Source organism: Oxyura jamaicensis, chromosome 9 (genome assembly GCF_011077185.1).
Source record: "Oxyura jamaicensis isolate SHBP4307 breed ruddy duck chromosome 9, BPBGC_Ojam_1.0, whole genome shotgun sequence".
In the NCBI taxonomy this organism is placed as follows: domain Eukaryota; kingdom Metazoa; phylum Chordata; class Aves; order Anseriformes; family Anatidae; genus Oxyura; species Oxyura jamaicensis.
In genome coordinates, this window is record NC_048901.1 from 10,061,092 (window position 1) to 10,075,053 (window position 13,962).

At 45.2% G+C, this 13,962-nt stretch overlaps 1 protein-coding gene across 4 annotated transcripts in view; it reads left to right on the forward strand.

Moving 5' to 3' along the window:
• The first annotated feature begins 222 nt into the window (after positions 1-222).
• Positions 223-13,962, forward strand: part of MAP3K13 (mitogen-activated protein kinase kinase kinase 13) — a 73,125-nt gene continuing 59,385 nt past the window's right edge. For 2 of the 4 annotated variants that reach the window (XM_035334514.1, XM_035334516.1), the window contains exons 1-3: positions 223-294; positions 7,094-7,182; positions 8,495-8,611. The gene's annotated coding sequence lies outside the window, so the exon portion shown is untranslated. Of the gene's footprint in view, positions 295-1,566; positions 1,707-7,093; positions 7,183-8,494; positions 8,612-13,962 lie in introns of those variants that run through there. The other 2 variants (XM_035334519.1, XM_035334515.1) reach the window with 2 other exon arrangements.

A 13,962-nucleotide genomic window follows, 5' to 3' on the forward strand; every position in this document is an offset into this window, starting at 1 on the left:
TGGTGCTGTATCTGCTGTAAACTCCCGCAAAGAAATGTTAACAGGCACAAACGCTGGGAAGGCCTCCGGGGGCGGGAGGGGGGACGGACACAGGCCGCTCACAGCCCCCGGCCCGGCCGCTCCCGGTGTCCCTGCGCGCCCCCAAAATGTCGCCGGGTGCCGGCCCACGGCTGCGCCGTGCCGGCGGCGCGGCCCCGGAAGCGGCGGGGCGGTGCTCGGGAGGCCGGCCCGGCGGGGCGGTGCCGAGCCGAGCCGAGCCGAGCCGTGCTGCCGGCGGCGGGACGCCTTGCCCAGGTAACGCGGGGGGCCGCCGGGCTGGGGCATGGCGCTGCTGCCTCCTTGGGGGTGGCGTGGGGCGGCACGGCGCGGACCCCCGTTGCCCTCCGGTCCCCCTCATTTGACCCCCGGTCCCTCCCGGTTGTCTCCCAGTGCTCCCTGGTTGCTCCCCGGTGCCCTCCCTCAGTCCCTCCCGCTTGCATCCCAGTGCCCCCCCCGGTTGCCCCCCGGTGTCCCTCCCGCTCGGCACTGCTGGAGCCAGGCACCGACTTGTTCTGGAGCCCCAGGCTTGCTCTATTGAACGCAGGAGCTTGGCGTGTTTGGGAGGTTCCCCCCGGGGCAGGAGCTGTTTCTCAGTCCTATGGAGAGGTGAGGTGCTGGCAGTGCCGATAAGGAGCTCTCGAAGCAGGTGTCGCGGGGTATGGTCTCCTCTGCCCGGGAGGGAGGCAGCGTTGAACCAGATCTTTGCACAGAGTCTGGAGCAAATCGTGTCTGGGTTAAGACTGTGGTGTCTATCGCAACCCTGTCGGAGCAAAATGTATCACAGGCTATTGGCAGATCTAAATAAGTCTGCACAGGCTGCTGTGGTTTTGTGCTGTATTCAGTTAAAAAGTGCGCACAGTAATTTTGGTGCTTCTCTCTCGTGACAAGTTTGGAAGAGTGAAAGGGGCGGCCTCAGCTGGCGCCTTGCGTGGGTTCCCTGGCCGCACCTGATGAAGTGAGACCGGGGTAGCGGCGGGAGGGGAGGTGGCACCTGGCCTGCCCAGGGCTGGCCTGCTGCCTCCAGCCCGCTTTGGGGTGGGGGCGTGGAGATGGGAGTAAATAATATACTTGCAAGCATTGTGCAATGAAAATGAAGTTTGGGGAGTAAATGGTCAGGACCTGTCATCCTCCTCTTTTATGGGAGTTTTGCTGCTCAAAATGACTAAGATCACGTTGTGGCTTCATTTGCATTTCTTGTGTTCTCTAGTCACATTACTTCACAGGTGGGCTGGTCTTAGCACGCTGCTCACGTTGTCAAAGCAGAGCAAAAAAGTAAAGAGAAATACTTTCAGCAGCCATTCTGAGATGGATTTGATTCCTGAGCTCCGAGCAGCCATGGGAGATGCTTACGTTTTGGTAACTGTCAGGAAGGGTGGGAGGTGGTGCTGCTGAGGTGGCCCTGTGCACCTCTTTTCCTGCCCTCCAGCCACCCTGTTCGATCGCCTCCCGTGTGCGGCAGGTATCGGGTTGTGTGGCCAGCTGGGTTCATATCTGGCCAGCAATTAGCACCAGACAGAAAGCGAAGTGAGCGAGCGGACGGGCTGCCTGTATTGCTGCTGGTGCCTGTAAAAGGGAGAGGCAGGCCCGCCCATTTAGGCCGTGGCACGGCTCTAAATCAGTTAAGCTGCTCGTGGAAGTGCACCCTGAGGCTGCAGTTCCTTGGACAGGTGAGCTGGCCAAGTGGTTTTATGTTTTATTATTTTTTGGGACTGGAAGATCTTGTTCCCTGTTCACCTCCAGGTCCTAGTCAGTACATTTAGGTCAAAGTTCTGCAGTGCTGTCTGTCTCCGTGTTTCATGACGTGGCTGACATGCTCAGCCTCCTCACACCTGACATTTTTTTCAGGAAATAAATTAAATCAAACTAAAAATGCTTCTACTATTTTGAAAAAAAAGTTACTTTTTTTTTAAGGATGGCATAAGAGTTACTTTTTTTTTTTTTTTTTTTTTTAAAAAAAAAAAGGGGTGGTGTACATGTTGCCTTAAGTATAAAGGGCTAGAAATGTAGCATTGCAGGATTTTAGAAACTTCCCTGTAGTAGTTATCACCAGTAACTGCACTAGAATCATTGCTGAAACAGGTGTTCAGTTTGAGAGAACAAAAGCAGTCCTTGCTGAACGCAAAGATAGGAGTACTTGCCAAAAAATAAGTAAATCGCGCTTAGATAAAGAAAACAGGTGGATAAACGATTGAAATGTAGTAAACAAGTAATTTTAGTCTCAGTTGCCGTGTTTTGATCTGGATTTTGTTTCATGAGCAGTTTGAGAAAGATCTTTGCCTGGAAATACCATAAAAGATGAGAACATGAGCAGTAGCTTACGTTGGAGGCATACAAAGAATAATTCTGGGATCTAACCAATTTGGTTAGTTACACTTAGAGAATCGGCTGAAGTCCGTGCTAGTACAGCAGTACGTAGATTTATCCAAATACTATTGGAGAATATATACTTCTTGTAAAGCCCAAGAGCTCTGTATAAGAGTTTGTGACAAAGTTTAATAGCAGAATTGCACTGGTAAAGTGCTTGAAAAAGTGCTGAATTTAGCTTAATTTGTAAATGATTTCTGAACTGTGTCTTCTGCCCCTCTCTTGAACCTGTTCTGGAGCATACATCATATTGCTTAGAAGTTGCAACATGCTTCTGTGGAAATATTTTCTTTTAGGTCACTTATTAAGATTATTAGAACTGAATCTTAGCTGCTGTCCTTGTAGAATTTCTCTATACAACTTCTCATAAAGAAGATGAATTGCCATTTGTTATTTTTGGTCAGAAAAGATAGATAGTGTAAGATTTAATAAGCTACCGTATCATACTCTAGGTGGGTCCCTGTGGTACAGTGCCCAAGTTAAATATTTACCTGCTGTATAGGACTTTGGCCCTGCGTAACCCTTGCCAAACACCAGCTCTGTAGCCAGAAGGAAAGTGACAGAGATATTGGCACGGTAAAACTTGTCCCCGTCTAGACTGGAGCCGGTCTAGCTGGGCACAGAAACAGCGAGTGGCCACAGCGGGGCTCAGCCTGGTAACGCTTGTAATGATAAACCTGGGGTCTGAACAACACCTTATTCCTTTTTTTCCCATCTCCATGGAAAATAAACATTAATTAAAATGGCATTTCAAGAAAAATATGAAGTAAAAATGTAAAAAATATTAGTGTTTTTTTTTTTTTTTTTTTTTTTTAGTGTGTTTTTTAACTACGTAGGCATCAACCACCACATAGCGTGCTCCTGTCGAGTGCTGGAGGGCTGTGCCGCAGGGGGTGGTCACAGCCCCTCTGTCACTCTGTAGGTAATGAAATGACGGGAGTCTGTGGTCTCCTAGCTGGTGTCACGTCTGGTGATCCTTCCTGGCCTTGCTCTTGTTTATACCTAAACATACCTTTAGCCGGAAGAAATTCTGTGTGCCAGCAGGCCAGCAGTCAGAGGCCTGAGGCTTCTGGGGCCATTCCTTCCTGCACAGAAGACTTTTTGTTTCTTTTACAAACATTATCATTTCTGGGGAAAAAATAACATTTCTCTTTCTTGTAAAGATTCCCTTCCAAATATGAACTAAGCGTAAGTGGTTGAGTATTTTGGGCCTGCTCCATGCCTCTCTTCTTGCTGTTGTGGGCTTTCTTGCAGAGGTCTAAAATCTGGTTGATAAACTGCCTTGAAAAGAGAGGAATTCCTCTGGAACTGATGAGATTAGATGTGTTCCTCGGTGATGTGGCGTGTTTCATTCTTGAGTGCTTTGCTATGGGGAGCTCAGCATGTGACACTGAAAGCTGGATAATAGAGAACTCATTTTTCTAGCTGAGAGGCTCTGTAAGTGGGAGGCGTCTTGGACTTTCTTGTTTGCTAGTGGGGAATAGGAGCTTCCAGCTAGTCAGAGGTTGGTACCAAAAAAAACCAACAACAAACAACAACAAAAATAACTAGTTATGCATGGTGCTATAGGTGAAGGAATTTCTGCATCCCTTAGTGTTCAAATAATTCAAAATGCTTTTGAATTATTTACATGGGCGGGTAAAAGTTATTTAATGTGTTTTTTTTTTGGTAGGTCTGGTTCACTGTCAGAACCCAATTCTGGGAAGGCTCCCATGCTATCAGAATGAGGTTGGGTGTGTCTTAGGGACTTCATTTGCTTCAGTTGTTTTTGTTCAACAGAAGAAACATTTTGCTTTAGATGTAGGATTGGGTTGATAAGTCCTGCCTTTTTACTAACTCATTTTGAAGCTGTTTCCCTAGATGTGACGGGCTTGAATCGCCCCTGGCTCAGTCTGCGTATTCTGGAACATGCATTACAGAGCTGTCTGAGACAGCCTGTGGAGTGAAAGGTCGCGCGGGTTTTTAGTGTTTGTCATCTTTTACTGCTTTGGGAGTTTAATGCGGTGATGTGGTTCACCTCAGGTGTGTTTATATTAAAATCCTGGTTTCAAAGGTGCATTGGATGCTTAGTGTAACTGAGATCAGGATTTAGGCTGACCTCCAGATGGTGGTCGGAGGATTACTTCAAGAGCTGATTATGAGAGTGTTCTTTGTATAAGTCCCATGCCTAACTGAATAGTTACATCACAAAGATTTTTCTTTAATGACTCATCAGGCAATTTAGTGTGTGTGGGGAAAAAACTCTAACTTTCTGATGAAGCTTGTTTTTCCTTTAGCCCATCTGGCTCATACTGAGCTGCACCCCAGCACTTGCAGGCTATTTTAGTGAGCATTCATTTCCTGACTCTGAAATTGACATCTATAGTATCTTTGTTGTCTGGGTATCTTTCTCTGCATGTGTGGCCTACATTTGTCCTTGCATTCATCTGCTAAGTGAGTGGTGGGAACTGTGAGCAAAGCCCATTGTTCACGGTGTGTTTAGATGTAGACTCCACTGAGAGAGGGTGTGTGACTTTTGAAGTTTCCTAGTGGAGACGGTAATCAGCATGCCCAGCTTCAGAGCAAGCCAAGGGGAACGTACCAGCGCAAGCGGCAAGTTGCTGAGAAAATGTTCATTTTCCTCCTTTTGCCCAATACTGTTGCCAAGAAACATCTAGTTTAATTCTTCAGAGGCTTGTGGGCTGTGGCTGCACCTTCCTTAGCTCGGTAGCTTTGCCCGACAAGTCACACGTGCAGGCTGATGCCGTGGCACCTGCAGCTCCGGATCGCTGCTGGCGTGCTCGTCTGGCTGCACGGTCGCTGTCTCATTCGGTGCCTGCTGCTGTGGCCACTGCGGTTTTGACCTTTGCTGTGTGGCAGGATGGCTCAGTGATAGAGGGGGTGAAGTTTGCTCAGTTACCGGTCCCTGTGTACCACCTGGGTGCTGCTGGAAGAGCAGTTTCCCGCTGGTGCTGTGTTCCTAGCACTGCTGCTGGCTTCACATCAGCCAAACACTTGAGCGTCGGAGGAGGTGGAGAAGTTGGGCTCTCATGCAGGTGGCCAAGGGCCTCAGCAGGTAGCAGACTGACTTCTGACTTCTCCTTAACATCCTTTGTTTTCTGTCTGTTTGTCTTAACGACAACCTGAATGCTGAAGTTGGTGGTGTTGCTCAGTGGCACCGTGACTCCCCCTGGGGAGTGAGAAATGTTTACAGGTCTGTTAGTCACGGCGCTGCTGGGAGCACTCCTCTCTCTCTGTGCCTTCCCAAGTGGAGGTTAGCACAGCGTATAGATGACTAGGAGTACTTTGGCCTTCTGGTTCACTTACTTTACAGTACTTTTTTATGGTTTATTTACATTCCTCGAGGTACTGCGCCCTGTAGTTTCTATGTAATTGCCTGTCTGTAATGGGAGGAAATACTGGTGCTGGTTAACTGATTTGTTGTGTTTTTGTGCTTAGAGACTCCTCTTGCAGCCTGGTGGCCAGAAGATTGTTCAAAGGTGTTGGCTGCAAGCAAGGAGATGATTTTTTGTGTTCAATAATCCATTGCTCGTTCCTGCGGGCAAGAACAGCTGGGAGAAATAATGCGACCTGCTGATGGGAGTTGTTCAGTACAGTCATGTCTGGGGGTCAGTAAGATGACCAGGTAGCCAGTTGACTGAAGAGGACTGACCCCAAACAGGCTGAGACTGTATGTCTGACCCCAAACAGGCTGCTCCTCAGGGTTCTGCAAGATGTGATGTGTTGTGGTGCATCAGGTAATAATAGATGGATGCTTCTGTTGATTCCCTCCTGGCCAAGGGATCCTGGAACCTTCTGCCTATTTTGTGCGAGGCCCACAAGGTTACAGGACCAAAAGACAGCTCAAACTTCAGATTCATGTGTTGGGTTGCACAGGCTGAGTGCCAGATCTTGACACTTAAAACGGCCTGCTTTTTCTCTGGTAAGAGTGTAATTGTTACAAAGAAAAACGTCAGTAGAGAGCCTACCCAGCCAAAAGGCTGGGTTCCCCTTGCATTCGATGAGTTCACTGTTTATTTCAGAGCTCAGAGTACTTCATACTCCTTATTTCTTACTCTTTCCCAGTAAGTCATGCTCTTTCCTGTTTGCTCTGTAAGATTTCATTTCAGTCTTTTTCTGGAACCTCACATCTCCAAGGCATAGATGTTATATCACCTATGTTTCCCAACATCTATTGTGTATTGAGAGAATACTTTTTTGCTTAATTAGAGGACAAAATTTTTCCGGGTGCTCTTTGAAATCACTACTGAGAGCAAGGCTATTGCCAGAGTCACTTGGAGGTGCATTAGAGATTCTCAGGAGCTTGTTTGTGCTCTGTGTGATGAGAGATATTCCTTGTCCTCTTTTCCCCTGGGCCAGTTTAAATTATGCTGATAGTATTAATGAAGAACGCTTCCAAGTCTGATATCACTCTGAACACACCTCCAGGTTTTTGCTGTAGAGACTTACCAAGCACTGGGATTTTGCAGAGTCATCCAGGAATGAAACTGCGTTTTGTTGAGCTGTACTAGGATTGTGGTTTGCATATAGGGCTCCAATGCTTATTGCTGGATTCTCCGAGTGAGTAGCTCCAAGCAGGGCTCTACGAGCATGCTGTGTGCACGCAGTTACCTGAGGAGAGTTGCTTTTAAGAGGCTGACGTTCTTTAGTCTATGTTGCTTGACACTCCACTCTCCTTCTCTTTTTGCAGTTCTTTCAAACTCCAGCAGCAAGGTGAGAAGAACTGTGAGTCTGGGACGTATGCAAAGCCTCTGTACCTGTAAGCCTGCATGCAAGGAGGTATGGGACTTGCCCTGCAGATACGGCCGAGGGGGGAAAAGCTCTTGGGAAGATTGCATCCCAAGCAGCCGAGTGCGGCAGCGTATGCTGAGCTGTAGTTATTGGGAAGTAGCTGTGTTTTCATAGGCTTCCTGGCTGGTGGGAACCTTGAGAATGTGACCTGAGTAAACCAGAACAGATGGAGGGTTTCACTGCCCTGAATAGCATTATGACTTTTTCACGGACACTTGCAAAAGGGCAGTCTACAGAATACTGATAACAGGAACTGCAGGACATACTGTGTTGAATTTTTATCTGTCTAAATAGCTGCTAGTCCAATTCCATTAATGCTTGCATATTTAATAAACTTTTAATGTTGGATTTTAATGAGTTGGCAGTTATCTCTGAACATCCAGCTGCAGCAGTCACACAGTTGAGGAGGCTCTCAAGTGCGGATTTCTCTCAGAAGACATGTGGCCTTTTCTTGGGCAGGCAGCACTTCACAGGCCATAGCATGCTTTGCTTTAGCCTGTGCTGACGTGCTTCAATGTTGAATTTCCTAATGGGGGAGCTTTTTCAGGGGAGGAATCTTAAACTGAGTTTAAAAGAACATGACCTTGGTTAATCTTACAGTGAACCATTTATCTACTTGGGTTAATTCTTGCCAGAGATCTAAATATTTTGGCTGCGAAATGGGGCCTGTTAAGGAATTTGTTTCTAATGTGGCATTTGCTCATTTACAATCCAAATGTTTTGGCTTTGTCTTTTCAGCGTTGTTTTCCAAGCATCTGTCCAACTCCACAAAATACCAAACAGGCTAAGAAGTGCCCTCATTTTCAGCACAGTTGTACCTGAGTGTCCCTAATGAGGTTAAGGAAGCCAATCTATTGTTGATGAGACCTTGGTGAAATTGAGCAGAAAAGTTCAGTGTTAGTATTTCTGAGATAAACCCAAGTGTAGTGAATAAATGTCAGTAAGTAAAATGCATCAAACCATGTGAAAAGGGACTTTTGATAACACAGTGTAATTCTCTGCTCCGGCACCAGTGTGACTTTAAAGTCACTTCCCATTCCCAGCCTTCAGGATACATTTCAGTATGCTACTGTAACGTAGATATTAAATACATAAACTGTGAGGGTCGCAGAGGTAAAAATTGGAGCCTTTACTGCCCTTTGTCAGCATAGCTGTTCGGTAACTGGAGCCATCAGGCTGGTTTCAGGTGACCTTTCTGTGTGCCAGGTAAAAAGCAGGAAAAATGTAATATTTATGTAACACAGTATTGCTGTCAGCGAAAGAGCTGTATTTTAAACTGAGGTTCTTTTTGTATCTGTAGAATACCAGTTTCTGAGAGGAACGGCAAAGAAATTTAACTGCAAAAACTGATGGACCATTGCATCTTCCAAAATGAGCCTTTTCACACTTTTCTACTGGAAGCTAGAATGTCGTGAAGGTGAGTAGGTTTTGTCTGTGACGGATGAACTGTTTAATGTCTTGGGCCTTGGCCATCAGTCTTCTCAGAGATAGGACTGCCCTCGTTTCAGCTTAATGTGCGCAGGAAAGGCACAGCCCATGGAAGCGTATTTGTGAAGCAATTTATTTTGTCATTGGAAGAAATATCTAGGAAGCAGGTATATTTTCTGCCATGTCCATTAATTATCACTAATTTGGAAACTCTTGAAGAAATGGAGTGCTTAGTGAAAGAGGTGAACCATGGGAAGGAGCATGGATATTTTTTGGAGGGTGGAGGATGAACAAGTGTTTTACTTGCAGGATGAGGAAGTCAAGTTTGAAAGACAAACTTCAGTTTGCCAAATGTATTAAATTAGGTAGGGCTTTTTCAAGTTCTATTCCAGTCGTACCTCAAGTGATGGTATCAGCATTCAGAGTAGCTGAAGATGACTGCCTGCTGTCACAGATAGTAAGTTAATTTCCCCAAAGTAAAGAACATAGTGCTTCAATGAAATTAAATCAATTTTATTTTGTAAAGTTTGTGGTATCTTTTTGTTATTTTTGTACTCATACCCTTAGGGCTGTAGGCAGTGACCGTGCAGTATTGTTTTAAAATCCTTTAATAACAGAAATTAAAATGGGAAGTCACAAACAGTTGAGGTTTATAACATCTTGATTTAGACTGTACTGTCACTTTATGTAAGCACATAAAAGGAAGCAGTGAGTCTGTGTAAGTCTAAGGTTGCTTGCATAGTGATATCAATTGGGATTTACTTAGGCTAGTAAAGTTGCTTTTCTGTTAGTTAGCTTATTGATAATTACATTTTCTCTCTTTTTAATATGAACTGCCCAGAACTGATGAAATCAAAGCTAATGGTGCAGTGTGAGTGGTGAAAAATGTATCTAGGTGTTTGCCAGGTGTCCTTCTGTGTGGAAATTGTTTCAAAATGCCCAGCGTTGGAGTCATAGGCCTCCCATGTGCAAATACTGTACGGTGTGGGAAGGAAGCCTGCTAGAAGTTCAGTCTACAATAATCTCAGTTTTCCTGTGTTTTTGCAGCTTTGAAGCTTTGTGTCCTGTTACCCATGTGAGTTTCTGAAATATTTTTATATGGAGCAGTGCTGATGAGCCTTTCATGTGAGTGTGGTACTTGACAGAGGCAGGGCGATGCAGTAGGAGGGGGCCTTACTACTGGAGAAGAAGACTTGTAGCTGGGGAGATACTGTGCATGTTCCTTTGTGCTGTTTGGTCTCATAGCTGGAGAGAGAAATACTGTGCATGTTCATTTGCACTATTTGGTCTCTGGTATAATCTACGTGATTCTACGTGAAGGGATGGCAAACTGAAACCCCCAAACCAAAACATGTTGCTAAGGTCTAAAACCTTGTCCTGCATTAGCCCCGGGTGTCAGTGCTCTAACTTTAGTCCTGGGCCCACGTTCCTCAACCAGAAGATTTGTTTCTGATTTGTTTTCACTAATGGTAAGTGTGTTGCAATAGATGTCTCTGATAGCTGTGTTTGGGGAAAAAGGAGTTATCAAAATGCTCAGGTGACTTCAGTTTGTATTTCTGAGCATCTCTTTTTTGTTTCTCAGCTAGGACAACTGGGTTTTGAGCTTTTGTTATGTGTAGTTAGATGCTGAGAACTCCGGGAAGACTTTAAGTAGGATCTTGCTGTTGGTGTTTCACACTTTCTACCTAATAACATGGAAGCTAATCTAATGCTACCAAAAAGTAAGATGCTTTCTAAGAGCTTTAAGTTGAGTATTTTCTGTCTATATGGAAAAAATAACAATTCTTTTTCCTGTACTGCTTGCAGTCTAAACATTTAAGACACGCTTACAGCTGAACTTGGAGTGCCCTAGTTTCTTTCCACATTATGCGTTCGTTGTATGCAAAGAGGCTGTGAATGGCTGCATATTTATAACAATCTTCAGTTATTTTTGGAGGGAAGGATCTTTTAAATTTGATCCATGAATCCTGTACAAGTAACTGTATATGAATATCTAACTAAAAACTACTTGTGACAGTTGAGTGGTTGTGGAAGTCAGTAGTTACACTGATGCTGTTTGTGAGTGGGTGAAGGATGGTTGGAAGGTGAAAAATGTCATCTGTGAATCCTTTTGCTGGAAAATCTGGAAAACTAGGGAATGTAATTTGGAAATATTTTTTCTGGTGTAGCCTGTGCTTTTGTACTGATGTAGATGAACAGAAACACCACCTTCCTTTTGCTCTCTTTCTTCTCCTCTTACATCTTGATGAAAAGTGCAACTCTCCTCTCCAGATAAAGATTGTGCAACAGTGAGAAAAGGGTGAGTGTGTGTGAAAGAAGGATATTTTTCTTTCTACAAGGCTTCTTTGTTCTCTGAGGTCAGGAAGAGCTGATCTCCCAGTCGTTTCATAAGCTCTTCTGTTACCTGTTCACCGACTGTTAGGTCAGTTCCCCCAAATGAATGGATCCTCCTATGTATGAGTCATTAGGTAAATATCAGGTAGCGCTGGTATTCTAATACTGTCTGCTTTGAGTACTTGCTCCTTGTTCTTGTTTGCAGTTGACTGAATAATTTCTTTGCTGTTGTCACAACCCCAGTGGTTTTTCTCAGCACCGGATCTTCTCACAGCATGCCATGGTAGAGAGAGATCTTCATTGGTCCTGCTTGCTGGTCCGGCCTTGTTAGAGTGTATGTTTTCAACAGTAGCTGGAAAAATATTTGGAGATGTTTCCAGTAAAACAGTTGGTACTGATTCTTGGCTCAAAGCCTCCGCTTGATCAGAGGCAGCATCGTGGCTTGCCAGATGGCCTGCAGGCTGGATCTGGTGCGTGCTCTGATTGCACCCCTCCTGCAGGACAGGGCACGAGAGGCAGCGCTTTGCTGGCCTCCCGTGGGACACCAGAGCACGCTGTGTTCGGAGCTGCCACTAGAGCAGGAAGTGTCAGCAGTTCCTGCCTGCCTCGAAGGACAGCTGACTGCTGCAGGCAGGGCTTCAGGACGGGAGAGCTGAGAGCTGTGCTCCTCCAGCCGTTGCTGCAGCCGAAGGGTAGCTGGGTGGTCGTGATTCCTTGCTGTCTCCTTGAAGAGGAGCCTTGGAGCCTGCATGTGGGGCAGGGCACTTGCGTATTTGTGCTCACGGTTGGGAGGGAACAGAGCACGTTGCCCTCTGGCCCATGCAGGTGCCACAGACTGGCCTCCCACGTGCATGTGTCCAGGTAAGGGATAACTGCTGGGTTCTGCTGAGGCTGTGATCTGTGTCCATTTTTCATGTAGGTGAGACTGCAGAAGGCTTCTGTCCTAGGTGCAAGACCTTGGATAGGCATAGAGGTCCCCGTTGGTTTATCTCTCTTGTGTTTCTGTCCCTGATGTCATCACCTGAGGCCTTTTTGGATTGAAAATGCTTCACTATTTTCTATGGACCCACAAACTGGAAGGCGCTGTGCAGCGAGAATCAGGTGCCATCCCTGCTTTCCATGGGAGAGGGACAGCTTCCAGGGCTGGCTGGCCGAGTCCAGTTTGGGGGAGGAAAGTGAAGGAAAATTGCAGAAACCTGCCCTCTGAGGCATTGGCATCCCCTTCTGCCAAGGGGAGCTATTCCAGCCACCTCTAGAGAGGTTTCTGGAGGTGTTAAGGGTTTCTTGTTACACGCTGGAAGTCTAACAGTTCAGCTGTGGTACCAGCAGTGCAACAGCCTGCGACAAACGCCAGGTTTCCTAGAGGAAGATCCATCGGACCCATTGCCACGTTGAATTTATAGCTGCTGCCAACGTTCCTGCAGTGAATTTGCCAGCTTGGTTGGTAGAAATATGTAGACTTTGGGGGATGTTCCATTTGCTGTGTTGGAAACCATTTGTTTTGCGTCAACCATGTGTAAAATATTACTGCCGGGAACTGGTAGCATTCACTTAGTGGTGAAGGGGCTGTACACTCAATACCAGTCCAAGACTTGCTGTTCTTAGAGCTGTTTTACACAGCCACTCCCTTTAATTAGCTCTCCATGAACAAAAATTTAAGAATCCCTGATCTAGGATATCTCTGTGCCAGGAGTTAGTAATTATATTTATTGTAAATAAATATAATAAAAGAAAATAACCTTTCTTTTATTAAGATCCACTATTAAGAAAATCAGTTGTGGTAAGCAGAGCACATTGATCTGTCATTTAGTTCAGGCAGTAACTGTGAACAACTTTTATCGTGTTGGAGGAGAGAAGGAAGGATTCTTGTGGTGTTTTTTTTCTAGCTTCCTGAATATAACAGTTCTGTTTTTAAGGTGTATTTTTCCTACACTTGTATATTGAGTGGCTGTAAATAAAAATCCATGATTACAATATGATCGTGATTAGCTACATAGATACAGGAGAGGTGCAGCACTCATTTCACTGTAAATTTGCCAGGTAGCATTATTTGTCTGCATGTTGTCTTACCAAATAAGAAAATACTGTTTCTCCAGCACTTTGCACTTGCCCTCTTGAAATAGAGTTACATCTCTATTAAACTAACATGTTTGATCAGCGCCACTGAGTAAAGGAGAAGCCCAGTGTTACTGATAAGGTCCACAATAAATTTGTACTTAGTTTATTTAGCACCTGGCTCTGTCTCCATTCTCTGGTGCACGAGTATTGCAGTATTGGTAGTTCAGAAATACCTGTGTTTGGAAAGGTGCTCAAGCCTTCAGCTCAGATGAGTTACCACAATTTATTTTTCCTTGAAATCTAAATGCTGTCTTTGAGTTGATGCATCTTTTTAATCTCAGGCAAAAGGGAGCTCCGGTTTTATCTTTTAATTTAAGCAACCTTGATAAAAAGAAGCCAGGTTATGCCGGAGTCAATGTGATGATAATCAATTCCTTCTGTTCTTAAGTCATAGTGAAAATGAAAAGAGCTAAATTTACTGTCTGTTCTTCATGCCTTTTTGTACAGCGTAAAAGAAAATTAAGCTCTTTTGACCTTCCTCTGACATGTGTAGTCAGCGAAGATGAGGGCAGAGAAAGGCTTTGTCAAAATAAATGAAGTCGATACCGGGCTTTCTAAAATTGTTACAATGTTCTCCAGTATTATGCTGCAATTAAAGTCACAGCCTGTGAAGACAAGTGCAGGCAATCTCAGCTGCTATTTCATCCACCAGCACATTTCTTGGTTTCAAGTTTTTGTTCTGTCTTTCAAGCACTCTGTCACAGACATTTTGAGCCAGTGGCTCTAACCGGGTGCTGTGCTCCTAATGTGAAGCTTTGTCATACGCATCACCTGGAGTGTGATTGCACCCCCAGAAAACCAGTTGTCCTAGGTCTGAGCAGAGCTGGCTGAAATCAGGAGCACTGGGATTTGGACAGAGCTGTGGCAGTGATACACATACATGGATCA